The sequence below is a fragment of the Pleurodeles waltl genome, chromosome 2_2, assembly GCF_031143425.1.
Source record: "Pleurodeles waltl isolate 20211129_DDA chromosome 2_2, aPleWal1.hap1.20221129, whole genome shotgun sequence".
Taxonomy (NCBI): domain Eukaryota; kingdom Metazoa; phylum Chordata; class Amphibia; order Caudata; family Salamandridae; genus Pleurodeles; species Pleurodeles waltl.
The window spans coordinates 901,811,594-901,839,322 of record NC_090439.1 but is presented as its reverse complement, the minus strand read 5'-3'; positions in this window follow the sequence as shown (position 1 = coordinate 901,839,322).

Here is a 27,729-nt window from a genome sequence, read left to right as displayed (position 1 = left end):
TACAGATGCAATTCCTGGGATCTGCCCTACATGGCTATGGTGGTCATCTGCAAACATAGATGACACAGGGGCATGTATACCTGTACTTGCCACGCTACAGAGGTGGGGTGGAGTGCCACATGGCCTGCATTACGGAGATGCCTAGCCTACGGAACTCGCCCTGGCCTAGGGAAACCCACAGCCCTCCTCCCCCACCCAGACCCCTCCACTGCGCGCAAAGTCCCCAGAATGAGAGTGTACTCACCCCCTTGTGTCTGCTGTGATGCCCTCAAGCGCCCATCCAACTCAGGGTAGGCCACCGCCAGGATCCGGAACATCAGGGGGGTCATGGTTCGACGGGCACCCCTCCCACGTTGGGAGGCCATCCCCAGTTGAGCCTCCGCCGTCTTCTTGCTCCAGCGGCAAATGTCCTCCCATCTTTTCCGGCAGTGGGTGCTCCGTCTCTGGTGGACCCCCAGGGTCCGGACGTCCTTGGTGATGGCACGCCAAATGTACTTCTTCTGGTGGGCGCTGACCTACATGACATGTACAGGGGAAGAAGAGAAGTCATTAACAACAGCACCGTCGAAGTGGGTTGCCCCCATCCCTACCCTTGCCATGTGGCACATGCATTCACAGTCCTTCATGTTCCCTGACCTCTGCCCCCTTCCTACTGACATCCAGCCCTCTCCACCCAGGCATAGCCCATACAACGTGCTCCCTGTGTACTTACCTGTTGGTCTGGAGGACCGTAGAGTAGCATGTACTGGGGAGGACCCCGTCTACGAGCTTCTCCAACCCCTGAGCAGTGAAGGCAGGGGCCCTTTCCCCAGGCGCAGCAGCCATTGTCTCTTCCAGACCGAAGTCACAGCAGCACTTGCAGTGTAGGTCCTCTTCTGTTGAAGATCAGGTATTGAGTGATTGAACAGATAGAAAATGGCGCACTTCATCATTGGCTCCTGGGACCCATAGGGTTCAATGTTAAAGAATGCAGCATTGCGCCACGGTCTACGACCGCCTACCGCGATGGTGTACAACGCCAGCGCAGATACCTCACATCCCATTGTCCCAGTTTAGAGGTCAGGCAGCCGCCATTTCAGGGGCCCACATGGCTTCTTTTACTACTGCGTCACACATACCTAGGCCTACACTCAACACACAAACAGGAAGAGTTTTGTATTTGGTGTTGTGTTCTGTGTAGCTGTGGGTATATACATGGGAATTTGTTGACTCTGTGGTTGCTGTTGTCCTTCCTAGGCACCGTCAGCTGGGACATGTGAGGAGATGGCGGAATCCTCCGGTATACCGACCGCTGGTGGACCTGTTGACAATGGAGGAGCGACATTTAATCATCACACACAGGTTTGACCGTGCCACAATCCAGGAACTGTGTACCCAGTTGGAGCCAGACCTGATCTCACCAATCCCCCATCCCACAGGAATCCCCCCTGACGTGCAGGTGCTATCAGTGCTCCATTTCCTTGCAAGTGGGTCTTTTCAGACAACAGTGGCCATGGCATCAGGGATGTCCCAGCCTATGTTTTCCAACGTATTGTCCAGAGTGTTGTCTGCCCTTCTGAAACACATGCGGAGCTACATCGTTTTCCCTCAGGTGGAGGATTTGGCTACAGTGAAAGGTGACTTCTATGCCCTTGGACATATCCCCAACATCATAGGTGCTATTGATGGGACACATGTAGCTCTGGTCCCCCCCCACAGGAGTGAACAGGTGTACAGGAACCGGAAGAGTTATCATTCCATGAATGTACAGATGGTATGTTTGGCAGACCAGTACATCTCCCAGGTAAATGCTATGTTCCCTGGCTCTGTGCATGACACCTACATCCTGCGTAATAGCAGTATCCCGTATGTGATGGGTCAACTACAGAGGCACCAGATGTGGCTATTAGGGGACTCTGGTTACCCCAACCTGTCATGGCTATTGATCCCAGTGAGGAATCCCAGGACCAGGGCAGAGGAACGCTACAATGAGGCCCATGGGCGGACTAGGAGGGTGATCAAACGCACCTTCGGCCTCCTGAAGGCCAGGTTCAGGTGCCTCCATATGACAGGTGGTTCCCTATTCTACTCACCAAAGAAGGTGTGCCAGATCATCATCGCCTGCTCGATGCTTCACAATCTCGCTTTGCGATGCCAGGTGCCTTTTTTGCAGGAGGATGGTCCAGATGGCGGTGTTGTGGCAGCTGTGGAGCCCTGTGGAGCCTGTGGACAGTGATGAGGAGGAAGCTGAGGAAGAAGACATAGACAACAGGGAGTCAGTCATACAGCAATATTTCCAGTGACACACAGGTGAGATTTTTTTTTTTACTATTACATTCACATTCACACTTCTACCTCTATCCTGTCTGTCATTTAGTAGCAGTATTTGGTAACTGAGTTGTACCTTTCCATTACGGTTTCACAGGTGTGGTTACCAACGTGTGTCATCTGCTTGCATCCTTCATGGACTTGTGATGTGTGACATAGGTATGTTGGCATTACAATTGAAAACGCATTTTGACACTGTCATTGATAATACAAATTTACCAAATCACAGACTGACTCCAGATTGTTTTGTGCTTCAAGGGTGTTTATTTAAGTGCTCAAAAATTGAGGGGGGTTGTAAAATGGTGATGGGGGATGATGGAGGAACATCCATGGCAGAGTCCAGTCTATTCGTCTCACAGGTGCTTTGCCCATATGGGCATAGGAAGTGGAGCTGGGGCAGTTCCAATCTGGACAGGGTAACAAAGTGGGACAGTGGGAGGGCAATCAGGGTGATCTCATTTCCTGGCGGGGGTCTTGCCACCTTGCTCTGTCCTGTTCCTGGATCTCAGGTACCGCTTGCGGGGTGGTTCTCCGTCTGCAGGGGGTGGGATGCTGGTGTGGTGGTCCTGTGGCGGGGCGTCCTGTCCACTAGCGCCAGCGGAGGTGGTGGGCAGTTCATCGTCCATGCTAGTGTCAGGGGCCCCTTGGAGTGCCACGGTGTCCGTCATGGTCTTTTGTATGTCCTTCAGCACCCCTATGATGGTGCCCAGGGCGGAGCTGATGGTTCTGAGCTCCTCCCTGAACCCCAAATACTGCTCCTCCTGCAGGCGCTGGGTCTCCTGAAACTTGGCCAGGACCGTCGCCATTGTCTCCTGGGAGTGGTGGTATGCTCCCATGATGGAGGAGAGGGTCTCGTGGAGAGTGGGTTCCCTAGGCCTGTCCGCCTCCTGTCGCACAGCAGCCCTCCCAGTTCCCCTGTGTTCCTGTGCCTCCGTCCCCTGGACCATGTACCCACTACCACTGCCCCCAGGTCTCTGTTGTTGTTGGGGTGGTGGGTTATCCTGGGTTCCCTGTAGTGGTGTACACACAGCTGATTGACGTGTCCTGGGTACGGAGGTATGGGCCCACTGGGTGGGTGCTTTGCTGGTGTTACCAGAGGATGGAAGGTCAGTGTTGGGCTGTGCCTATGCGAGGGGAACCGACTGTCCCGAGGCCCACGATGGTCCGGGCTGGTCATCTGGATCCTGTTGGCCAGAGCTGCTGTCATCACTGTGGGCCTCTTCTGTGGGTTGAGTGCAGATGTCTGGACCCTCCTGTTTGGTGACGTTCCGTAGTGGTCCTGCAGGGGTATAAGAGCAAGATTATTGCATGTGTGTGTGTCATGGTGTGCAATGGGTGGGTGTGCGTGTACCCCAGTGCAAGCATTCCTGTGTGGGGGTTTGTGTGATGATGGTTAGGGGGTTGTTATGGGTATGTGAAGTGAGCATGCTTTAGTGAGGGGTGACCATGCTTAGTTGTGTCATGCAGGGCTTGGTGTTGGGATGTGTGGTTTGTGTTATGAGTACATTAGTGAGGAGTTGGAGTGATAGGGAGGGTGAGGGTGGGGGTGTGTGATAGAGTGCTGGTAGGGTGGGGGATATGATAGTTAAGATTTGACTTACTAGTGTCCATTCCTCCACCGACTCCTCTGAGACCCTCTGGATGCATGATGGTCAAGACTTGCTCCTCCCATGTTGTTAGTTGTGGGGGAGGACTTGGGGGTCCTCCGCCAGTCCTCTGTACTGCGATGTTGTGCCTGGAGACCACAGAACGCACCTTCCCCCGTAGGTCATTCCACCTCTTCCTGATGTCCTCCCAATTTCTTGGATGCTGTCCCACAGCGTTGACCCTGTCCACGATTCTGCGCCATAGCTCCATCTTCCTGGCTATGGGGGTGTGCTGCACCTGTGAGCCAAACAGCTGTGGCTCTACCCGTAGGATTTCCTCCACCATGACCCTGAGCTCCTCCTCGGAAAACCTGGGGTGTCTTTGGCGTGACATGGGGTGGTGTGGGTGATGTATGGGGTGGTGTATGTGTTGATGTGTGTGGTGATGTGTAGTGGTGTGTGGTGTTTTGTGTGTGGAATGTTGTATGGGTGATGGTGTTGTGTGCCTCTGTGAGGTGGGGTTCTCAATTGCTGTGCTCTCTGTCTCTCGGCTTCCTCAAAATTTCTGGTTGTAGGGGTTTGTGGGTGCTGTGGGTGTGTGTTTTATATTGTAATGGGTGTATGGGAGTGGTGTGTGTATGTGTATCAGGTGTGTGTATTTTGAATTGTCCAATGTGGTGGTGTTTTGGAGATGTGTGTGTATTTTGAGCGCGGCGGTGTGTACCGCCAATGGAATACCGCTGTTGAAAGACCGCCGCGTGGATTAGTGGGTCGTGATAGCATGGGCGTGACGGTGGAGGTTTTGTTTTCGCCAGTTTATCGCTGACCTTTGGTGTGGCGGACTTGTGTGGGTGTCTGAATTTCGGCGGATTCCGAGATGTGTGTCATAATAGCTGTGGCGGAATTCCACGTCCGCGGCTGTGTATTGGCGGTTTTCTGCACGGCGGTAAGCGGCTTTTACCGCCAATGTTGTAATGACCCCCAAAGTGTGTTATTTTAAGCCAGTTCATTAGCATATGTGTTCTTGATAGTTCAGGTGTTGAAGAGGTGAATAAGTCGGAGACGTCATCATTGATGTCAGCAAAATATCCAGAAGAAGTTTGTGCAAAAACTGGAGCTGAGTTAGTTGGTAGAGTTGGTGCTTCTTGCAGTGGCACAGAATAAATAGCACCATCCATTTGTGTTGAAGCTGTATCGAATCAATCAACTATTTCTGTATTATTTGATGTTAGTGGAACCAATGCAAGATCATTTTCCACCCTCCCCATGCTCGGAGAGGTGTCGGTGTTGGTACTCACAACTTGTAGAGGAACGTCCTGACCAGTAGTGAGAGGGATTCGGGAACTACTGGTTGTTCCTCTTGGTCTGCTGTGCAGGATCGCCCACATGGTATAGTTTGACAGTGTCGATGGAGACAAAACTATTTTCTTTGGCACCTGCCAACGGTGGTAGAATTACAGTTCTGGTACTGTGTATTCCCAAGACTGGGACCGGTGCTCGATAAGAAGGACCAAATTCCTTTTTCACAGCAAACTTTTCACGTACTAGATCCCCGACTCTAGGAATCCAGCCGATAGGTGTTACAGGTACATAGTTGAATCCTGTGGAGGCAGCACTGATAGAAACATTTTCGTCACAGAACTGTTGTAAATCCTGTAAGACAGTGACACGTTCATTTATGTCCAAGGGTGTTTCCGCCGCCTCCACACCAGGACCATCAAGATCTGGAACATACATTTGACTTCCAAAAAGGCACTGATATGAAGTACGACCCCCCAGGGAACTTCTAGGCAGGTTGTTAAGTGATCTCTGAACTCCATACAGGTGATTAAGCCAACTACGACCCGTACCTAAGACTCTGGCTGTTAAGGATTGCTTTAATTCACGGTTTAATCACTCCACAACACTATTTCCCTTGGGATGAAATGGTGACGAGTATTGGAGTTGGACCCAAACGAAGCCATGGCATCCTGGAATGCCCTTGAGCATTGAGCCCTGGTCCGAATGGAAAGCCACATCTGCATATGTACCGATAAAGTCAGCCAAGCATTGTGGCCACACCCTTAGAAATCTGGAGCAAGGGTCAACAGCGACCAGAATATACTTGTATGCATTGTCTGGTGTTAGGGGCCTGAAATGGTCCAAGTACACACATTGTGAAGGTTTATTTGAAATCTAGAGGGGTGTCTGCGGCGGGCGTTTGGCAGAGGAAACTTTAATTTGTTGGCAGATGTCACAACGAAGGACATACTGCTTGGTCTCCTTGTAGAGACCTGGCCACCAATAGCGGGCTTGTAAGATTGACATTGTAGCTGCCACACCAGCATGGGCAGATGCTATCCCTTCATGGGCTGCTTTAATCAATTGTGGTCTTATATCTTTGTTGGGAATATCTCTCTCCCCTACGCCTGGTATCCTAACTTCAGCGTTCAGGCAACCTCTCATTCGGTAGGAATATTTGTCAGGAAATGCTTTTGCATAGGGCATACCATCAGCCGTAGCTTTCACGGCAGCCCATATGTCTGCATTCGGTTTGGTACTTAAACAAGTTACTGCAGCAACAGCAGCCACAGCTACTGCTGACTTTGCGGCTTTATCGGCCAATGTATTCCCAGCAACGTGTATTCCAATGCGCTGGTGTCCAAGTGTGTGTACAACATGGACACTTGGTAACGTTTCTTTCAGATCTGCTACTTTCCCTCACAGAAGTCTGTGTTTAATGGTGTTGCCTTTAGAATCTCTGAACCCATTCTGGCACCAGTAATGCAGGTATTCATTGAAGAACTGGACACAGTACGAATCACAAAAAATCAGTGTATACTGTGCAGGATCCGTATGTTCCAGTGCCATCACCAGAGCTTTTAGCTCTGCTAATTGTGCTGTGCAATCCCCTAGGGATTGCGTAAATGTATGGAGTGGACAGAACTTATTGTCCTCCATATAGCCGCTTATGACTGCGCAAGCAGCAGAATATTGATGTTTTGTGCCAATTGCAGGTGGTGCTGAGCCATCGGTATACATGACTCTGTAATATTGTTCGATAGGCAATGTGTTTGCTGGAATTGGGTATTCCAGCTCCTATTGCAAAAAGTCTTGAGTTTGTAACTTTGGGTGAAAGATGTAGTCTACATCAGTGGTTGTCAAAGATGTGGCCCATTGTATCCAACGTGGATTTAATGCTTTAGTGTTTGGGATGCTTGATTTTGTGACAGCCTCTAGGTCTGGAATTAGAGAAACAACAATAATGCATTTGCCCTGGACTAGAGGTCTTTCTTTAATGACAGCCATCTGAACAGCAGTGAACATTTTCTCAGTGGCAGCAAAGCGTTGTTCTGCTACTGAGTACAAATGTGATTTGTAAGCTTTTGGGACGGTCTCACCCTCATTGAAAGTTACATAAGTGAAACCAATGGCCACAGCAATTACTCTGATGACCAAGTGTGTTTTATTGTCCCTCGTGTGTGTAGGTGTTGTGCTGCAAGCATGTCTGTCTGCAGTTCCCTAAGTATTCATGTGTGTTCGACTGTCCAAAATTTACATGAAAAGTCAGGACGTATCAAGTCATATAAAGGTTTAATGCGTGAAGCATAATCTGGAATGTAAGGGCCAGATGTAGGTAGACTTCAAGTGGATGGTAACTGCGATTCCATTTGCGACCGCTTTCGCGATCGCAAATGGAATTGAATTGAATTGCATTGCGAGTCGCAAATAGGAAGGGAACACCCCTTCCTATTTGCGAGTCGGAAATGCATTTTGCGAGTCGGATCTGACTCACAAAATGCATTTCTGCATAGCAAAGAGGCTTTTGCGCCTCGCAAACGGCGTTTTTCGCTGTTTGCGAGGCGCAAACCCTTTGCTACATCTGGCCCTAAGTTCTGCCAAAATTTAGAAAATCCAATAGAGATTGGAGTTTTTTTATCATGTTTGGAGGTTGTAGTTGTGCGCATTTTTTTTAAAAAGAATTATGGTACTAGACTCTTTCCTTCACTTGATAGCTCATATCCCAGAAACAGGGCGCTAAGAAAAGGTTATTTTTGTTTTTTTGAAGTTGAATTTGTAGCCAAATTCAGCAAATCCTACAACAATGCAGGCTACCCATCTTAAATGTTGTAGCAATTCATCATCTGTAAGATAGATATCATCTACAAAGGACAACGCTTCAGGGTCAATGTCGTGCAAACTTGCAATTACACGAACTGCGAACAGTCCTGGGCTGTTCTTGTACCTCTGAGGTAAACAACAGAATTTTTTCTGGGAGCCTAGTGCACTGAAACTTGTTAAGTCTCTACTCTCAGGTGCTATATTCTGGCAGAAAAAAACATTGGAAATATCCAGTGTTGTTTTGTATTTTTTACGCACTATATTGTTCATCAGTGCTGTACTATGTGAATTTTGTATAGCATGTGTGTGTATGATTGTTTAAGTGTCTGTAGTCTAAGACTATTCTGTATGAATGGTCCAGTTTGGCTACTGGAAATAAAGGATTATTCATTGGGGAGACACAGCGTTCAATTACGCCCTGGTATTGTAGTTGTGTAAGTATTTCTCTCACTGGTGCTTTTGCTTCATTTTTTATTGGGTACTGAGGTTGGGGTTGAGGTTCATTTTAAATGGGAATTACATGGTAGGGGGATTCTTTATCCCATCCTACATGATTGCGATATAACGCGGGTGCCTGTGCCAATGCCCAATCAATGGCATAGGATTCAGCGAGTTCCTCCGGAACAAGGGGCGAGAAAGAATGTTTAATAACATCTTCTCCATCTGGGCAGGTACTGACAAATTCAGGTGGCCAATCTTGTTCAGCCAACAAAACATTATATATATTTACTACGTGATCCCAAAAGATTGCGTCTATTATGTGTTCAATGTCTCCTTCTAACTGTAGCGTTACTTTATACACCCTATCAGGCGTGTAGACACGCATGTCTGCAGTTTCTACTTGTAGAAAGTCATCAATTGCTTTTACCCCTAGATGCTCTAGAAGACTCCAGTGATCTATTGTGATCTCTGCCGCACTGTCTAGCAGTGCTAGTGCCCACTTCCTGTTCTTCAAGAGGACCCTCTTCTTGAGTGGCATGTCGTACTGCAACTGCTGCCACCTTTTTCTTTTTAAATTGAGGTTTCTGTTGGGGAGGTTTCTCTTCTTTTTTAATCAAAACCTCTGATGAGTGTTGTGATTCCTGTCTCGGTTTCACGTACTCTGTTCTTCGCTCTGATCGCCCACCTCTCTCACTGCGTTTTTCCGATGAGTCCTAATAGGAACGAGATTGGCATGTATCAGTATATTGATATCTATCAGGCATTTTTATATTATCTCTATTTCTGAGATTAAATCTATTCAGGGGGGTCTCCGTACGCGGAGATTCTCCCATTTCTGTTTTAGGTGTTTGTTGTTTTTTATCCCAGCGTTTCCTAATACCCTCAGGAGCTTGCTTGGAAAAATCTTTATTAGATTTGCCCTGAAATTGTGGTTTAGTTTGTCTGGCACCTAGACCATTTTGACCAATGCTAAAATAGGTCTCTGCAATAATCTTGGGCAGCTCACGTTCCTGATCCTGTTGAGGAACATCACGGAGCCGCATGCGCACTACTAGTGCGACTGCTTCCCCTTTAAAATTACTTAAAATAATTGTGGATACAGTGGCACAATTGCCCATTAAGCGCATCCTCAAGTCCAGGGCCGGGGCAGCCCCGTATTCATCTTGAATTTGCTTCAACACTTCCGGTAAATTGGCAAGTGTCGGTGTACCGTGTGCGGTTGTATAGAGCGCGGCAAATTACCGTGCCCCAGGTATTACAGTTATCTACTGTAGGGACCATCCCAAATGTCAAGCACATCGTTAGAATTCCATGTTTATCCTGAGGTCCCGTATGGGGAAATACTGCTTCCAGCTCATTTATTTTTTGTACTAACCCAAACGGAGTTTCCTCTTGTTTGGCAGGTACTTTATCCATGATCGAATGTACAGTCGCAGGGTTTTTACTTGGCATCATTGGATGTGGTTGTGATGGAGCAGCACGTGCTGGGTTTGTTTTTAATGTTTGCATCACAAACTGTACTAGTCGTCTATATGTTGCTGTTAATTCAGTATATAAGCGATGAACCTCAGCTACTGCTAAAGTCACTACTGCAGGGTGAGGTGTATAGGTGGCCAATAAAGGCCAGGTAGGACCATCATTACTTAGAGGACCTAACCTTACTGGTAAAAGTGTGTGGGGTAGGGTGCCATCAAGCCAATTATTATGTTCTTGATAAGATAAAGGTATTTCTAAATATGCATATGCCCTGTTTTGTCCAGGTACGTTTGCAAATGTATAGTGATGAAATGTGTTTGTGTTCCCATCAACTGCTGGAAATGTGACCCAAAAATAGAAAAGTTTTGTTCTATAAGCTGCAAGGGCGTCCACCACAAATGTGACTGTCAACCCCTCTAAGCCATTAGGCCATTTGCTAATAAATGTGTAGTCAGATGTTGTCTCATTATGACTGCTATTGCTACCTGTTGCGGGTTCGCAATTTTAGATGGTAAATTTGTTCTGAGAAGGCATACCAAATAGGGTTTTTCCTTTTAGAGTTCAAGCTTGAACAACCTCTTAGCATAAGATAGGATTTCCTACATAGCTGAGGAGGAAGTCCTCAATACCATGGACGTCTCCGTATATAGTACTGAGGTATTGTTGTATATAGTGAGACAGAGATACTCAAGAGTACCCGAAAATTAGAGCCTGACCAAACGTTGGCGACGCCGTGTCACGTAGGTTCTCATTGATCTAGACTACTGGATTTCGAGCTGCAGACTCACCCGCGGTGTGGTAGACTAAGTCAAGCCTACTCGAGGTAACACCTGTCTCTCCAATCCAGGTTTTGCTCCAGCTAACTAGCAGTGCCTCATCTCTACCCGAGGGCAGGGATGACTGGGCAGCCGAGCGCATGACATAATTGGTTTCTCAGGGAAGTCGTGGTCACTCAGGTCTCATCAGTTTCTCTCAGTTACATTAGTCTCATATATACAATGACAAACAGAGGCAGTATATGTTTCAGTAATGATTTTAATGAAGCGACTGCATTTTAGATAGCAAAGCGTGAGCTGCAATAACCGGGACGATACAGCATCACAATATTAAAATTGTGACAAGGAGCATGAAGCATAAGAATAACGCTACCATATTGTCACTACAGTCAATAGACTAATTCCTACCTAGGCTATGATAGAGCACAGCGTGTTAAGCTCTAATTCTGCCCTTTAGGTTCACCTGGGAAGACATCATCCCCCATACCTGAGCAAAGGCCTGAAGTCTGCAAAACAGCTGTAGTGAAGCATTCGGTGATCAGCATACAGTCGTAGCTCTCTGGCTGGAATCTCCCTTTCACGTGTAAGGGACAGGGAAGTGTTTTTATAATAAAAGAGCTGATGTTCTGAGAAAATTTCCCTACGTAAGGATGTGTCTTTTCTATGAATGTCGGAGACTAAACTTATGCCATCTTCACTGACAATGTACTTTGCTGTAGCCTTGGAAGAAGCAAAGAGTGAGCAAGAATGTCTTGTTTGAGAACAGAGTGCTGGCCTAGGTAAACAACAGTTAGATAAACAGCAAATAAAACAAGACTGTAAAAGTGGCTATTGTAACAATAATAAGATGAAGCTGAATAAAATATATCTCGATTACAGTGCACATCCGCCTGGCCTAGTGTGTTAAAATAACGTGCATGGAGCTATAGCTAAAATGGCTACACAACACTTGCAGTGCTCCTGAATTCCAGGAGTAAGCCAGGAGTACTCCTGACTTACTCCTGAAGGGGTCAAGTCACAAAAAACATTTTTGAGTGTGTGAAATAGTACTCCAGTAGTCATGCCACATGTAAGACTAAATATGATTTACAAAAGTGTTGGTGGGAATTTCTTCCTATGCCTATCCTATATCTTGGCCCTAATTCACAAAAGGATGAAAATTCTCAAGGATTTACTCTTGAGTGCAGCAGTCATAATCCAGGAGTACCAACAAAAACAAAAATTGTAAGATCGTTGCAGTTCACAAAAGTTACACTCATGTACACGCCAGTAGTATTACAGCCCAAACAATCTCAAATCTGTTATATACAAGGCTTGGAATCAGTCACACATCACAATAGGCCGCTCACATCTACTGCAAGTGAGTTACATAAAAATTAGTTGGCATGATACCAATGCATAGCTTAACACCTAAAACAATAAAAACGAACGAAACAAAATTCATAATAGTCATACTATTTTAGACATAGCAGGAACCCATATGCACAATATTGTTCAAAAGTAAAAAGAAAAAAAACTCAATTAAGCATAAAATTATTATACGAAATAGTCATATAAATTTCCACTTCGCATACCCCGTGTATCTCACATTGCACACATGTTAAAAACATACGGACAACACCTCAACAGCAAAAAGGCAGCAGTTTACATCTAAGTCACAACTTATTTTCTGTGGTAAAGCCAGCTAGTAGCACTTACATGCAGAGTCTAAAATGCACTCTTTCTTTTCTGTTGCTCCTGTAACATGCTAATAAAGGCAGGTAAAGTATTTATATTTCAATATGGCATTGTTTTAACCTAGGGATTCAGAAAAAGAAAGACCATAAGCTTGAACGCACCCAACTGGCAGTACAGATCATTCTTCAACTATACTACCATACCACTGAGATAACGTCTCCTAAAAAAGATTCAACTTTAGATGGCTGACAGTGGAAAAACAAATTCACAAAAGATAACTATCTATGCTCCAGAAGGCAATGTCCAAAAGTCCTGTAAGAACATTTGTCCTTGTTGGTTACTTGTCAGTGCCCTATTCTCTAACCAGGGAACAAATTGGCGGTGATCCACATAAGAAGGAATATGTGGAGAGTGGAGGGAGCTGAGCCATTTCCTGGCCCTGCTTCATCAGAACAGGAAGTGCAGCAGGATTTTGAACACAGAGGTAGCTTTGGACCACGATGCAGCGACAAACATTTAGGCAGCTGTATGCATGCCTATAGCCTGCTATTCCCAAGCTGTTCTCCTTGGTGCAGTCTCTGTGGATTGCGGGGTACCCCTGGTAAATTCATCTGTGCAGCTGGGCTATAATGGGTCTGTACCAGTTTCGCAGACCTGCACTTTTGTTGCAAGGCACCTCCAGTATACTCATTTTGGAGCTGACACTCCAAAGGCCACATGATCCTCCCAGGTCCCCTGCCATCCTCACCTGCACAATGAGCCACTCATGTCTTTCTTCAGCTTCCCAGACCTGAGCATCCTATGCTTTCCACTGGAGCAGCCACCTGCAATGTGCACTGCACCTGACCTGTTTTGCTAAGTGCAAGAGGCTGACAAATGGACCATGGAGAAGGTTTAAAAACTAAGCATCATAGTTAAAAAGTGAGATCTGTATAATGTTTGTAAGGATTGTTAATGGTCCCTGTGTCAGTTCTTTAACCTTATGTCACCTAACCTGTTAGAACTTTAAAATTAATTTCCAAAAAAGGGCTCAAGTACCTTTCTATAAGAATTACTTTTATACCCAAACCAGAAAAAGATGACTATTTTTGTGAACACTATACACTTAGGGCCTGATTATGAGTTTGGCAGTCCTACCGCCATCCCTCCTCGTCAGTTGTACCAAGAACTCCGTTGAGTTGAGTTGATTGTCTCTCGTCCCCCGTATGTACATGTCACCGCTGACCCAGCAGTGGTGCTTCTGACAGCAGGGCACCGTCCCAGGACTTGGTCAGCAATTTAGGAAATATTTTTTCATATGTTCAATGCGGGTGTGTACATTATGACTAAATAAGTGGAAAATGCACACATATGCATGCCACATGAAAAAATACCTTGTATGAGTATTTTTCCATTGCTGGAATCCGGACCATATGTGCCCAGTCCAGTCCATGGGACAAAAGTGTGAAATCTACTTACCTGGATTTCGCCCCCACAGGGTCATTTTCTTGAGGGTCAAGTTGCTGCTGTGAAGCAGGACCCCGTATAAAGGGGTCCACCCCAGAGACTGAAGGAAAAAAAAGGAAATGGGTGAGCTTGCACCCCATTTCCTTTGATTCTGCTGTCTCGAAGCAGGTGGTCTCCCCGCCAAAATTGGCTCAACGGAAAGGCACTTCGTAACCTCGACAGTGGGAACCTTGCCTGGTTTTCCATATGCCGCCATCGAGGCAGTCAGCAAATGGCTGGCGGATTCAGCGAGAGTCCGGCGGTCTCTCCTTCAGCAACCCACTAACATCGTAATACAGTGGGTGGACCGCCAACTAGGCAGGCAGGGAATCCGACACTGTTTCAACACAGGGACCCTTTCCATCAAACTCGTAATCAGACCCTTATTTCTTTGATCAATTCTGATGGCAGATTTTCGCTAATGTGTTGGCCGTGAGATTTGAAGCATACTTATTTAATTAAAGCATATCAGTCAGAATTTGTCAATTGAAGGTTATCATATGATAATGATACAATGTTTTCAAACATTTTTTGAGATACCTAGAACCATATACCCTAAAGCAATTTCTTATAGATGCAGGATGGATAAAATCCTTTGATGTATCTGGCTCCTTTTTCTGAATTTGATCAGTCCAAGTGTATGTCCTCTGATCCCTAAAACATGGCAAACGTGACATCAATTTCCAGCAAGGCCATTATTTATGGTTCAGCAAATATTCCAGTGGCAAGGAACTTAAATGCCACCTGTGGACAACAGCATGTTTTATGCCCTCCACTAGGGTGACCAGGAAAACAAGGCTTCATGCTTACATGTGTAGCCTGAATGCTGCAACTTAAAATCCTACAGATGGATTTGTCAAAATAAACCCTTTTTGACAAGACACAAGCCTACCTTTAAATATTATATAGGTCACCTGCGAGAAGGCCCTCCAGCAAAAAACATGGTGCCTAGCATTTACAGGTTAAACATATAGAAATTAAAGCGTGACCTGTTCCCACTGTGACTAGATACCAAAAGCTATTTTCAGAATAAAGATGCTGTGACATTTCAAGGAGTCAAGGTAAAGTGTAATTAAAGCACTTTTTTGCAATTTTGGCTTAGAAAATACTACACAGCTCTTTCAACCACTACTTTTAATATTTATGAACAATCTAATACTACTGGGAAGCTAGATTTAAGATACATATACTGGGAAAATGTCTTTCAGAAAGTTATACTTTCCATGTGTGATGAGCCAGTATACTAATTAGCAGTAGAATGCCTAGGCTACCCTCCTCCTTCACCCCCTGAATAGGTGTGAAAACTGCTCCTAGAGCAAAGATAATGGTTTATGACTTATGGCAAAATATCTTTGATGTGAGGTATGTGACTCAGCTTATCTCAGGAAAGGCCATTGGGAGAGTCAAGTGACTTTATTTTTATTTATTTTTTTGGTTTAGATTTCTTTATTTGGTTTTAACAAAATGTACTATTTTGCAGGAAGGTGTTCACATTAAAACAATAAATGTGTGGTTTACAAATCGATCAGTAATCTCAGACTGCCATAAATTATCAGACCTATTGTGTGTCAACCACTTACGGGGGTAACATAACCCTGACATTTTTGTTCACCAACTTAAGGGGGCAAACAAGGTGAGATGTCCATTAGCCCTCATCATTTCTGACCAACACAGTCTACCCAGTGCATACACATTAGACAAGTGCATGTATGTACAAGGCCTCCGGGTCGAGCATGCAGTTTGCAAGGGTATTTTCTGTGTCAGTGCCATGCTTAAAGCTGAATAGTACAGTTGCAATTGTCTACGATGGTCTATTATCTTCTTTGTGTCTACCTTTGCTGCATACAGATCCCGCACTATCACAACTGGGTTCCTATTCTTCCTTTGATGGACCAAGTCAGTGATTATGTTCAACTTTATCCCACTTTTGTAGGTTACGTAGCCACTCTGCCACCTCAGGTGCTGTGCTAGGCTTCCAGTGCTTCGCACTGCAACACTTGAACAGCACAAGTGTCCGGTCTACAAACTTGTTTAGGAGTTTTAGATCTTGAGGATAGGCCAAGGCATACCTGTGGAGTTTGTGGCAAAGGCTTGTCCAGCATGTCTAAGATTATTTCTGCTACTGTTGTCCACGTCTGACGTAGCACCGGGCAGGTCCACACTATGTGGTAGAAACTTGCCTTGGGCTGGTGATATCTGGGAGAGTGTGCAGACGATCTTGGGAACATGCAATGTGTAGGTTTTGGAGCAAAATAGGTCTGGTGTAAATTATTGAATTGTGTGAATTAAAATCTCAGGTTGTGTGATACTTTCTTTATGTGTTCCGTGACTCTCTTCAATTGTGCCTTGGTCGGTTTGCTACTCATGTTGGGTTCCCATTTGTCCTTGATACTGAATTCAGTGGTCTTCTATTGTGTGTTGAGTAATGTAGAAAGTGTAGTTACTGCTTTCCTGACAGTGCTGTGTGTCAGTATTCCTGCAAGATTAAAGATGTAGTCAGTTCCAAGTGTCCACTACCATATTTCTTAAGCACTGCATGTTGTATGGCATTGTATAAAAGAAAGTGTCGAACCAGCACTTCATATAAGTCTCCCCTTTTTTAGAAGGTGTGTAATTTTTCCTCAGTGTATAAATCTTCAGTTATCATTACACCTGCATCCCTCCAGGCTATACAGCCTGACTCAGTATGACATTTTGCAGTTCCAGTACTGCCCATAACAATAATTTCTGGGCATATGTATGGCATTGCCCACTTCTATGGACAAATCTATGTTGCCACATTCTAGCCACTCTCATCAGTTTGGTTCATCACGTAGCGATATAGAGGAGTCAGGATCCAGGAAAGTGTAGATACATTTCAAAGGACCCTCTTCACCCTAGATCGCTCTGTGCAGGGTCTGTCACCCAAGTAGCACATCAGCCATTGTAGTAGAACCACCCCATAATGTAGTTCATAATTGGGGGCCCTAGTCCACCCTCCAACAAAAGTCTCTGTAGCATGTATACTGCAACTCTCTTTCTACCCTTGTCTCTTACGAGCTTTGACAAGAGACTATGCAGGTTTTAAAGAAGGATCGAGGAAGGAGAACCAGTAGTGCTGTGGATAAGCATAATAATACTAGTAAAATTATCATTTAGGCTATCTGTACACAGCCCAGTGGGTATAGCGGGAGGGAGATCCAGAATGATATAGAATCACATATTGTTGGTAGCCCCCTGCTAAAGTTCTCTTCGATAATGTTCGTGGCTCTGTGGTATATGCGCACCCCTAAGTATTTAAGCATGTCAAATCTCCATTCCAGCCTGATCTGCAAAGCAGCACTTCTGTGGTCACCAGGTACCAGGCCCAATGGGAACACGCATGACCAGATTCCAGTTAATTTGGAGTCCTGGTACATCCCCCAGTACCTGCATCAGGCCCCAGAGAGACCAGTGGGCATCTCAGAGGTAAATCTAGGTATCATAAGCATGGAAGGCTATCACATTCCACCCTCCCAAATGCATGTATTCCCCAGTCATGCACTTTAGTCTGTAACACGCAAGCCGGTGGTTCCATGCAAGAATGAAGATTAAAGGGGAGACAGGGCACCCTTGTTGGCTTCCTCTGCCTATGTTGAAGTGGTCTGAGATAATCTGTCCCATTTTAACCCTGGCCATGTTGTGGCTCTTCAATGTGCGTGCCCAACTCATATATACCAGGCCCTTACCCATCCTCCTTAGCAATGCCAGGAGGTATGGCCAGTCAAGTGTATCAAATGCCTTCTAAATGTCTACAAACACCACTAGGCAGTTCTCATCCACTGTTCCCTGCTCTCCCGTAACGCTAATCAACAATCTAATATTGAGAAAGGTGTTTTGGTCCAAGTGGGCCAAAGAGCTCACTGTAGTCAGCAGTCTATTTGTTAGTATTTTTCATAGGATTTTGTAGTCCAAGTTAAGTAGGGACGGGGGTGGTAGGATGGAACAACTGAAGGATCATGGCCTGGTTTGGTAAGCACCACTATCAGCACCTTCCTCAATGATTCCAGGAGCATTTTCACTTCTCCTCGTTCCTCAAACATCTGTAGAAGTCTCATGGATGTATGTGTGCTGTAAAGAGCATAGAATTCAATAGTAAGGCCCTCTATACCCGGGTTTTTTGTTTTGCTATGTGTGCAGTAGCCCAGCAAATTTCATCTTTCTGTAGAGGCAGTTGAAAGTCACTGTGTGTGTTGCTGCTAGTTTATCTGTGATATAGGCATCCCATGAACATAAGTGTGTATTTGTTCATGATCCGCTGTGAGGTGTTCCATGTACATTGTTCTCTACTAGCAGGGAAAGGTTATATATTTATGTCCACTTGAGTATTGACCACTTTGCCATTAGGAGTTGAGATTGATCCTATAGGACTATATGTTGAGTCATGTTGCAGAAGCCATGCTAGCATTCCACCAGCTCTGTCGTCCTCCCTCTGCTGTCTGACCCAATATTGTCTATAGTCAAGTTTACCCATTCTCACAGTCATCTCCGTCTGTTTCTGTCACAAAGAGGTGAGTTGCTTAATGGTCACAGGGAGTTAAGGTACTTAAATAAATTGAAAGAGACCTGGATGTGGCCTCACCATTCATAGTTTATTGTAAAGTGAAACCTGGACAAAACGTGCCCTTTGATCGCAGAGTACATTCTAGTTATGTAATTTCCATTCACAGGGAGAGGGAAGTTGATCTCAAAAACAGTTTGGTGTTGTTAGGAAGAAGGTGCAGACTCGTTACCAAGGTCACACTCTTGAGTGGGCTGTAGGCCTCCCTCAGTGGGAGAAAGGTTCTGCCATCTTGATTGTTACCTAGAATGGTGTAGTGTTGTATTGTGTATAGAAAGACAAAAATGATATTCTACAAAAGGGGAAAGGCTTACATTGGGATATTTTACCCATTGTTCAGCGTGTCATCTCCAAATGCTGGTTAGTAGACTGCACAAAAGTGGCATTTCAACCCCAGCTACTCTGAACATTTGTGACCTTTGGATCGATGGAAGATGCCTATGCCTGCTTTCTATGACCTGTGTGAGACAAAAAGTACTGAGCATGCTTCCACTTGTACCAATGACAAAGACATCTTTATGGCTGTATGGACAGAGCTCCCCACAAGATGCCTTTCCCAAAGTAAGCCTCCAATCAACCAATGGCAAGTGGCATTGACCAGTGGCAAGTGGACCCTGACAGGACTGTGCTAATGGTATCTGCTCTCCATGATGTCCTGGGAGCTTTACAAGTGACCAGGAAGAGTTGTTCCAAAAAGAAGAAGTTGGAACCTAAAAGCAGATTCTAGTCTCCTTGAAGAAGACTTTGGTAGACACTTGTGACTAAGATATTTTGCCCCAGTGCATGCTGCCCATTTACAGATTCCCAGCTTGTGCCACTGGAGGATTTCGAACTCCAAAAAGAGACTAAAAACTCCCAAAAAGAAACCTTGACTGGACAAAGACCATTCAGGTATCCGGCCAATGAAAGGAATTCAGAAGGTGCAAAATTTACATTTTCCCACTTGAAACATTTTCCATCAAAACCAGTGGCTTTAGCTGGACCTCATCCAATCCGTATCCAACTTCAAAGAGGACTTTGTCTGATATACAGTAGCCCTTAATCTCAGCTAAAGGAAGGATTTCTAATTAGAGAAAAAAGACTGCGTGCAAAGGTAAAGTTTTGGACCTGGTCAACCCACTCCAGTGCATCGTAGTTGGCCTCAATATGTATCTAAGTCCTGGTCATCTACACCCATAGACTGCTGTTTTTTGGTGCTTTTAAAGTACAAATTAAAAAAATATATATATATCACTTGTTTTTCTTATTGGATTGTAATATGTTTTATGTCATTTTTTTAATTGTTAATTGGTTGCAGGATTATTATTGATTCATTGATGCAATTGGATTCTGCCTATTTAGTATGTCCAGCTATTTTGCTTTTTTGATCACCTGTTTTTCCCTTTTACTGTCTCACTACTTTTGTCTCATTCACAGTAATCACATGGTAAATGAACTGTGATTCTTTACTACCAGTGTTGAAATTTTAAGATCAGGCTGCTGTGACACAGCTAGGGTAGAGGCTGCTTATGTGGTCATGCCTGTGAGGCAGCTTATAAGAGACTACCACCGTGCACAGCCTGGTAACTGCGCACAGCTAGCCTAGCACAGTGGAGGTCTCTGCAGGGTTAGAAGATTGCCTGGCATACGCCTTATATTATTAGTGGGCACTCATAGGCGAGGTCAGTAGGATTTAGGTCCTGATTTTGGTCTTGCGGGTGCATTACTCTGTCAGTAATGTGACAGTAATTCCATCTGCTGTATTACAATTTACATAGGATATAATTGAATCTTAATACGATGGATGAGATATCTGTCACATTTGTGACAGAGTAACCCCGTCCACCAAGATCAAAATCAGCCCCTTACTGTTTAATCAACACTGTTATATACAGATAGGGAGAAATCTGCCTTAGAGGCAGGGCTTGCTCTAGGGTCGTGCGACCGGTGCCACCACACCTGCATCTGACTTTTGGAGGGGACACTGTTTTTACAAGTATATTATAATTTTAAAAGCCCCTAGTGCAGCATTCGTTGCCTCCAGCAATTTTCAGGCAACTAAAAAAATGTCAAGATAACGATGATGAGTTAATATGCCTCCTGCAATGAACATGTACCATGAAGATCACAAACTGCATCTGACACAAGTAGGTCAGTGGGTTACTGCTTTTGTCAGAAAGGTCCTTTTGTTACTTACAGTTTATACATTAAAGTCCTAATATAGAACAGTAAACTATTAACTGTCATCAAAGAACTGTGTGCATTCTGCAAGGTATAGATTAAAGCATCATTATTTTTTTCTCCAGGCTTTCATTATCCTGATATCGCAAAAAAGGATTTAATATAAATACATTCTTATTATTAAAGAGAACCCCCAACCATGGTGTTACATTTACATTTTTTAGTTTCTGTTTCTACAGACCAAGCACTCTTAAACTATACAGCCTACCAGTAGGGATGACATGTGACTCCTACATTTTTAGTGCTCTATCTTATGTAACATTTCTTATACACTGATTTTTACACAGTTATGATTGAATGTCTCTGTGCAATGTGTGTGCAATGTAAAGTGCTCTGACACCCAACATTGGATTGAGTTTTACTACAAAACTAAGTAAATGCATCTGAGAGAGAGGGGTTATGGAGACTGGAGGGGCACTGTTAATGGGTGGTAGTGAGGGAATTTGTGGTGGAGGTGATCATGGGGTGTGTGCAATGAACACTGTTGACAGGGTGCTGCCAGCACTAAGGCTGGCCCTGCTTAGAGGACAATGTTGTCTCGTGCTTTGGCCTACAAAATCCCTTAAAGTATGAAACTGGGGTGCAATGTGCACCAAGTTTAAATCCACAAGTCCCAGTAGTCTGCATGTACACTTTATGGGTCATCCAGAATCTTCATATTTCTCTGGCTCAGCTCAGGATCAGATTTCATGCCTTTTGTCAACCTGTTGGGTCAGGTGTATTACTCTGCTCCCAGCAGAGGGAACAGATGCTTCCCTATACAAAAGGAATAATTAGCAGTGCTTCACTGAGCTCATGAGGAGGAAGGGAAGGAGAGGAAAAGCAACATCTGTTAATTAGCTGTCACACTGTACCAGGGCTGGGACGGCCCAGGCCCACTGAACAAATTAGAAAGCCCAGACCTCTGGAGCCAATACAGGAGAGGACTCCCCTTTGAAGTATGGTGTCAAAGTCCCTGGCAGTGATGTTAGCTAGGGGTGAAGCTTAAGTCTCCATAGGAGAGGTGAACAGGGAACACTTGATGGCTCCATCATGAATTGTCCCAGCATGCTGTGCAGGAGGACTAGACAGGGTCAAAGGGGTGATGTTACACCTTAGGATTGGTCTGGGGCACCTGGTTTCTAGAACTTTCCACCCCCATTTAAAACTCTTGCACAAGGGAGAGATGACGGTTGGACTCTGGACCTGCAACGTGACAATGACAACAACATGGAAAACTGGAAAAACAAGCACCCTGATACCTAAATGGGCTCATGATTCTGTCCCCCACTGACCACAGGACCAGTGGGTCTTTCCAGGACAATTGAGGCTGGTTCCCTTACACCCCAAAGGACTAGGTGGTGGAAACTCTGCACCTCTGTGTCCCAGAAGCAGGAGAGGAACACCAGAAACCAGGGAAGAGAGGAATGCTGGTGCAGTGGAACAGCTTCCCTGTAATGTACACCAATTTGGAGGTCAGAAGTCCTGTCAATACTGATCCTGGTGGCTAGAACTCACCACCAGAAGTAAGGTGAGCCCAGGACGATCCTGACTGGCCAAACAGGGCCTGCATTATGGTCTTTTATAGGTGGATGTCCATTAACCTTTTTTGGAGAAAATGAGCGCATAGCAATCTGCTGTATTTTCAAAATTCCACCTGGGTGGGTCAGTGCCTGGGGATAGGTGAAAGCTTTGCTAATAACAAATGAGCCCAGGAGGGGAAGTGCATGGGTCCACCCACTCTGCGTTTTGTGAGGCCCGGGGCCACCATCCCCTGGTTGGATTATGCACTCAGGGCACAGGACTCCAGCCCCTGGCCCCTAATGGAGCAGAAAGGAGATGTAGTGCCATTTCACTCCCCCCTAATGGTGGTGGGCTCCCCCAACTCCTGTGTCTAGGGAAGCAGGACAGCTAATAAAAAATCCATATCCTGTATGCATGTAGTGGGGAGGGAGAATTCAGATGCTGGCTTGCATGGTGCCAGTGAAGAGAACCATGTGGGGAGCCAAATGGCAGTGAGGAAATGGGCTCCTCAAGTTGCTCCAGTCAAACCTCATATTAAGATGTCCATTTGGGACCGGACACACCCAACAAAAAAGATAAAGTAATAGAAAAAGTTGAACCCCATCCGCTGCACTGAGACAAAGATGTTTCCAGAGACACTACAATAATATGCATAGCTCCTGGCTGGGAGCACCTCATAACATATCAAGAGAGGCTTGTTTTACACATACTATTTACCTTGTGGGTGCCCTAGAACAGACAGGGGCACCACCAATGTGTTCTAGAAGTACTTTGGGAGCTGCAGGAGGTGCAATAGCACCCCTCCTTTCGCATTAAAAACTGACTCTAACTTTTAGGAGTCATGAACTCATGGCTTTTGACCATTGTTTTCTGAGCACTCCTGTTAGACCTGGCAATTCTTGGTGTGGTTTCCTTGTACTTTTTGCTTCTGACCTCCTGTTTTTGGACCCCCTGCTGTTATTTGTTTTTGCTGGTTTTGATACTCTGGGCACTTTACCAGTGCTAACCAGTACTAAAGTGCAAGTGCTCTCCGCCTAAAAGATATTGGTAATTGGATTTCCATGATTGCCACATTTGATTTAGTTGTAAGTTCCTAGTAAAGTGCACTGTGCATACCCAGGGCCTGTAAATCAAATGCTACTAGTGGGCCTGTATCACTGATTGTGCCACCAATATGAGTGGCACCGTAAACAGGTCTCAGACCTGCCACTGCAGTGTCTGTGTGCGCAGTTTTGCACTGCCAATTCGATCTGGCAAGTGTACCCACTTTCCAGACCCAAACCATCCCTTTCACTACATGTAAGTCACCCCTAAGGCATAGTGCAGTATATGTAAAAGGAAGGACATATACTGGTGTTTTTTTACATGTCATGATAGTTAAATACTGCCAAATTAGTTTTTCACTATTGCAAGGCCTATCTCTTCCATGGGTTAACATGTGGACTGCCTTTAAATGTATTTTAAGGCAAATTTCCCATTGGGAGCAGATAGCCATTTGGAGTTTGGGGTCTCTGAACTAACAATATAAAAATACATCTTTTGGTAGAGTTGGTTTTTAATTTATCTGTTTGAAAATGGCACTTTTAGAAAGTGAGCGCACTTAGGGCAACCCAGTATTCCCCTAGGAACTGGGTACAGGCAATGTCTCACTTAAAAATGCTCCTAGAAGAATTGTTTAGAAATAGTTTGTGTATATATGAGCTCATCTTCAATTAATGAATAAGACAACTCCGTACTGTTCAAATAATATATATGAATCAATAGGACTCAGGAAGTTCAAAAAATGTACAACAAATACAATGAATGTCCTTCTAAAAAAAGCAACACTGTATATAACTCCCCCCACTCCAGATCACAAGATTGAACAGAAGATCCAGGAAGGTGTTATAACCCTTCTCTTGACACAGTCCTGCACAATAATTGCCTGGTTTTCAGTCCCAGTTCAAGCAATATCATGGTCTTTCAATTCAGCTTGTCAAAGGATAAGGTAATGTCGATGTTTCGCTCTGTGGTGGCAGTCAGAGGTATGCCAGATCATCATCAGGACTCAGTGTTGTTAAATAATACAACAGTCAGAATTATTTATTTTTTTATTCCGACTCCCATGGGTTAGGCGGATGCAGATGGAGACAGACGCTAGTGGTCCCGTAGTTAGAAGGTTGATTCCTTGTGTGCTGCTATGGAATCTATTTTTGCAACTTTTTGTATTATTTTACAACACTATGGCCCTCATTACGACCATGGCGGTGGGTGGTAAATTGGCGGTAATACCGCCAACAGGCTGGTGGTAAGTACCGCCAAACTATGACCATGGCGGTGATAACTCCCAAAAACAGCCAATGTACCACACCAACCGCCACGGCGGAAACAACAGCCGGGCGGGAGACAAAGTACAGCCCACCATATCATGTCACTGCAATCCGCCACCTTTTCCGGGGCGGTACCAATGCTAACAAAAGCCTGGTGGAAACAGAGCTCAGAAGTGAAAGGAGTCACCATTGGAGACACAAGGCAGAACCACGCCGCCATGGAACCCGAACTTAAATTTTTCCCGATTATCTTCTACGTTATGCTCTACCTTGGACACCAATGCCGACAAAGATGACGATGCAGAATATAGCCGCCTAGTTCACAAGGGAAGGAGGGAGGAAAACGAGAGTGACACACACACACACGACATACACCCAAAACACACACACCATACACGCAACCAGCTGCACATGTAAACCAATCGCACAAGGCACACAGCAGAATAATACACTGACCATAATGCTGGAGTAACGACAATGTATTAGCATAGCAAAATCCACCCCACGAACCAAACATATACAAATGTCCATAAAGGGCTAATGCCCAGCCCAAAGTCATGAGGGCACACAAGGCCACAGGGCACATTTCAAGGCCCAACATGATCCCTGACACAACCGGAGAGAACACTGCAGGGGCATCATTTTGCAAGTGGGAAGGAACCTCAGGGGGGGAAGGGCACCTCAGCCCAATACAGGAACATTCCCACTGGTTCTGGAGGGGGCAACATGCCCATTGCTTTGTCCTGGGGAGTGCAAGGCCACAGTCTCTGAAGTGGGTGACTTGCCCACTGGTTCTGGAGGGGGCAACATGCCCATTGCTTTGTCCTAGGGAGTACAAGGCCACAGTCTCTGGAGTAGGTGACTTGCCCACTGGGTCTGGAGGGGGCAACATGCCCATTGCTTTGTCCTAGGGAGTGCAAGGCCACAGTCTCTCAAATGGGTGACTTCCCCACTGGTTCTTGAGGGGACAACATGCCCATTGCTTTGTCCTGGGGAGTGCAAGGCCTCAGTCTCTCAAGTGGGTGACTTGCCCACTGGTTCTGGATGGGGCAGCCCGCACAGTAGCCCCTGGAGGGGGGACTACATGGCATCCTCCGGCAGTGATGGCTGTACTGTGGTGGTGGTTGGAGGAGGCTCCTGGGCAGCCCCTGCACTCACTGATGGCTGCATTGTGGTGGTTGTTGGAGGAGGATCCTAGGCAGCCCCTGCACTCACTGATGGCTGCATTGTGGTGGTTATTGGAGGAAGCTCCTGGGCAGCCCCTGCACTCACTGATGGCTGCATTGTGGTGGTGGATGGAGGAGGCTCCTTAGCAGCCCCTGCACTCCCTGATGGCTGCACAGCCACAACTGGCAGTGGGGGCCTCGTGAGAGCTGGTGGTGGTGGTGGTGGGGTTAGCCTGACAGCTTCCGCCGGCTTAGAGTGCCTTGTCTCCTCCTGTTCATGGGTCGGGTCCCTTACCCTTCCTGGCAGGGGTGGATGGGCTCTTCCCCTCTCTGTCTGGTGGTGCAAGCTCCTTCCCCTTCTTCATAGCTGGTGCAGGCTCCTTTCCCTTCTTCACAGCTGGTGCAGGCTCCTTCCCCTTCTTCACAGCTGGTCCAGGCGACTTCCCCTTCTTCACAGCTGGTGCAGGCTCCTTCCCCTTCTTCACAGCTGGTGCAGGCTCCTTCCCCTTCTTCACAGCTGGTGCAAGCCCCTCCCCCTTCCTCACAGCTGGTGCAGGACTCTTCCTTTACTTCCCTGGTGGTGCTGGCTCCGTCCCTTCAGTGTTGGAGGTCTGGTATACCTACCACCATCAGTAGGTGGTGCTACCACGGTCCCCGTGGACTGTTTGGCTGAGGTGCTGGGCTGTGTCCATGGTACCCTGCCCATACGGGCAGGATGGGGGGGATGTAGGGAAGAGGTCAGTTTGGGAAAGGAAAAGCTTTTTAGAGACGTTGGGGAGGGAGGAGTAATGGAAGTGGAGGATGAGGGAGTGGTTGTTGGAGGTGTATGTCTGCTGGTTTTGGGTGCAGGTGTATGGGCTGTATGCTAATGTGAGGTAGATGGCTGTTGGGTGTCTGAGTGCTTGCGTTTGTGTCCTTTAGGAGGGCGGGACAAACTTGGTGGGAGAGGACACAGGGGACGCGTGCATGGCTGTTGTGGAGGTGTCTGTCAGTTAGGTGTGTGTTCTGCTTGGTGTGGTGATGCTGATAGTGGATGTAGATGTAGTGCATGCAGGTACGAGTGTGGACGTGACTGGGAGGTGGAGGAGGAGGAAAGAGAGACACTGGAGGCAGTGGAGGCTGTTATGTCTGCAACTGTATGGTGTTTATGTGTGTGCCTGTGGGATGAAGTGTGGTGCTTATGTTTGCCTGTGCCACTCTTGTGTGTTGCCTTGTGTGCATGCTCATCTGTCTGTGTGGTTGGGATGGTTTAAGGCTGAGGAGAATGGGACTGGGAAGTGGAAGTTGGAGGGGGGACGGTAGAAACAGGGACAATGGCTGCCATCAGAGAGGAGGCCAGAGCCTGAATTGATCTCTGTTGGGCCGCCAAACAACCATGAATGCCCTCCAGGAAAGCATTGCATTGCTGCATCTGGGATTCCAGCCCCTGGATTGCATTCACAATGGTTAACTGCCCTACAGAGATGGATCTCCAGAGGTCAATAGCCTCCTCACTCAGAGCAGCAGGGCTCACTGGGGCAGGGCTTGAGGTGACTGGGGCAAAAGAGATGCCCACCCTCCTGGGTGGGTGGGCACGGGCAACTCACTGAGGGGCTACTGGGAGGGCAGCTGCAGGTACCGGGGGTCGCGGCTGTACCTGCAGCTGGGGTGGTCACAGAGGTGTCCGCCGCCACCAGGGAGCTCCCATCGGAGGAGGTATCAGAGTCTGTGTTGTCCCCTCCAGTCTCCGCCGTGGTGCTCCCCTCACCCTCTATCCCACTTGTTCCCTCAGCGTCGGTGGACTCTGCCTCCAGGGTCTTGTGGGATGCAGCTCCCTCTGTCACCGGTGCCCCTGCTCCTCCACCAGATGATGCTAATGCACACATTGACAGGATGACAAAACAAGAAAGGGGGGGAGAGACAAAGGATACACTGGGTCAATGACTGCACCAACACCACAGTTGGCGTACACAGCACCCTCACACAGAGGGAACAGGCCTACGCACTATACATTGCACTACTAGTGAAATGGCTAGTCACCAAAGCATGAGGAGGAGCACACACCACCACTGCATCACACCTGGGACCCACGTAGCCCTGCCTAGAAGTGAATATTAACAAGCT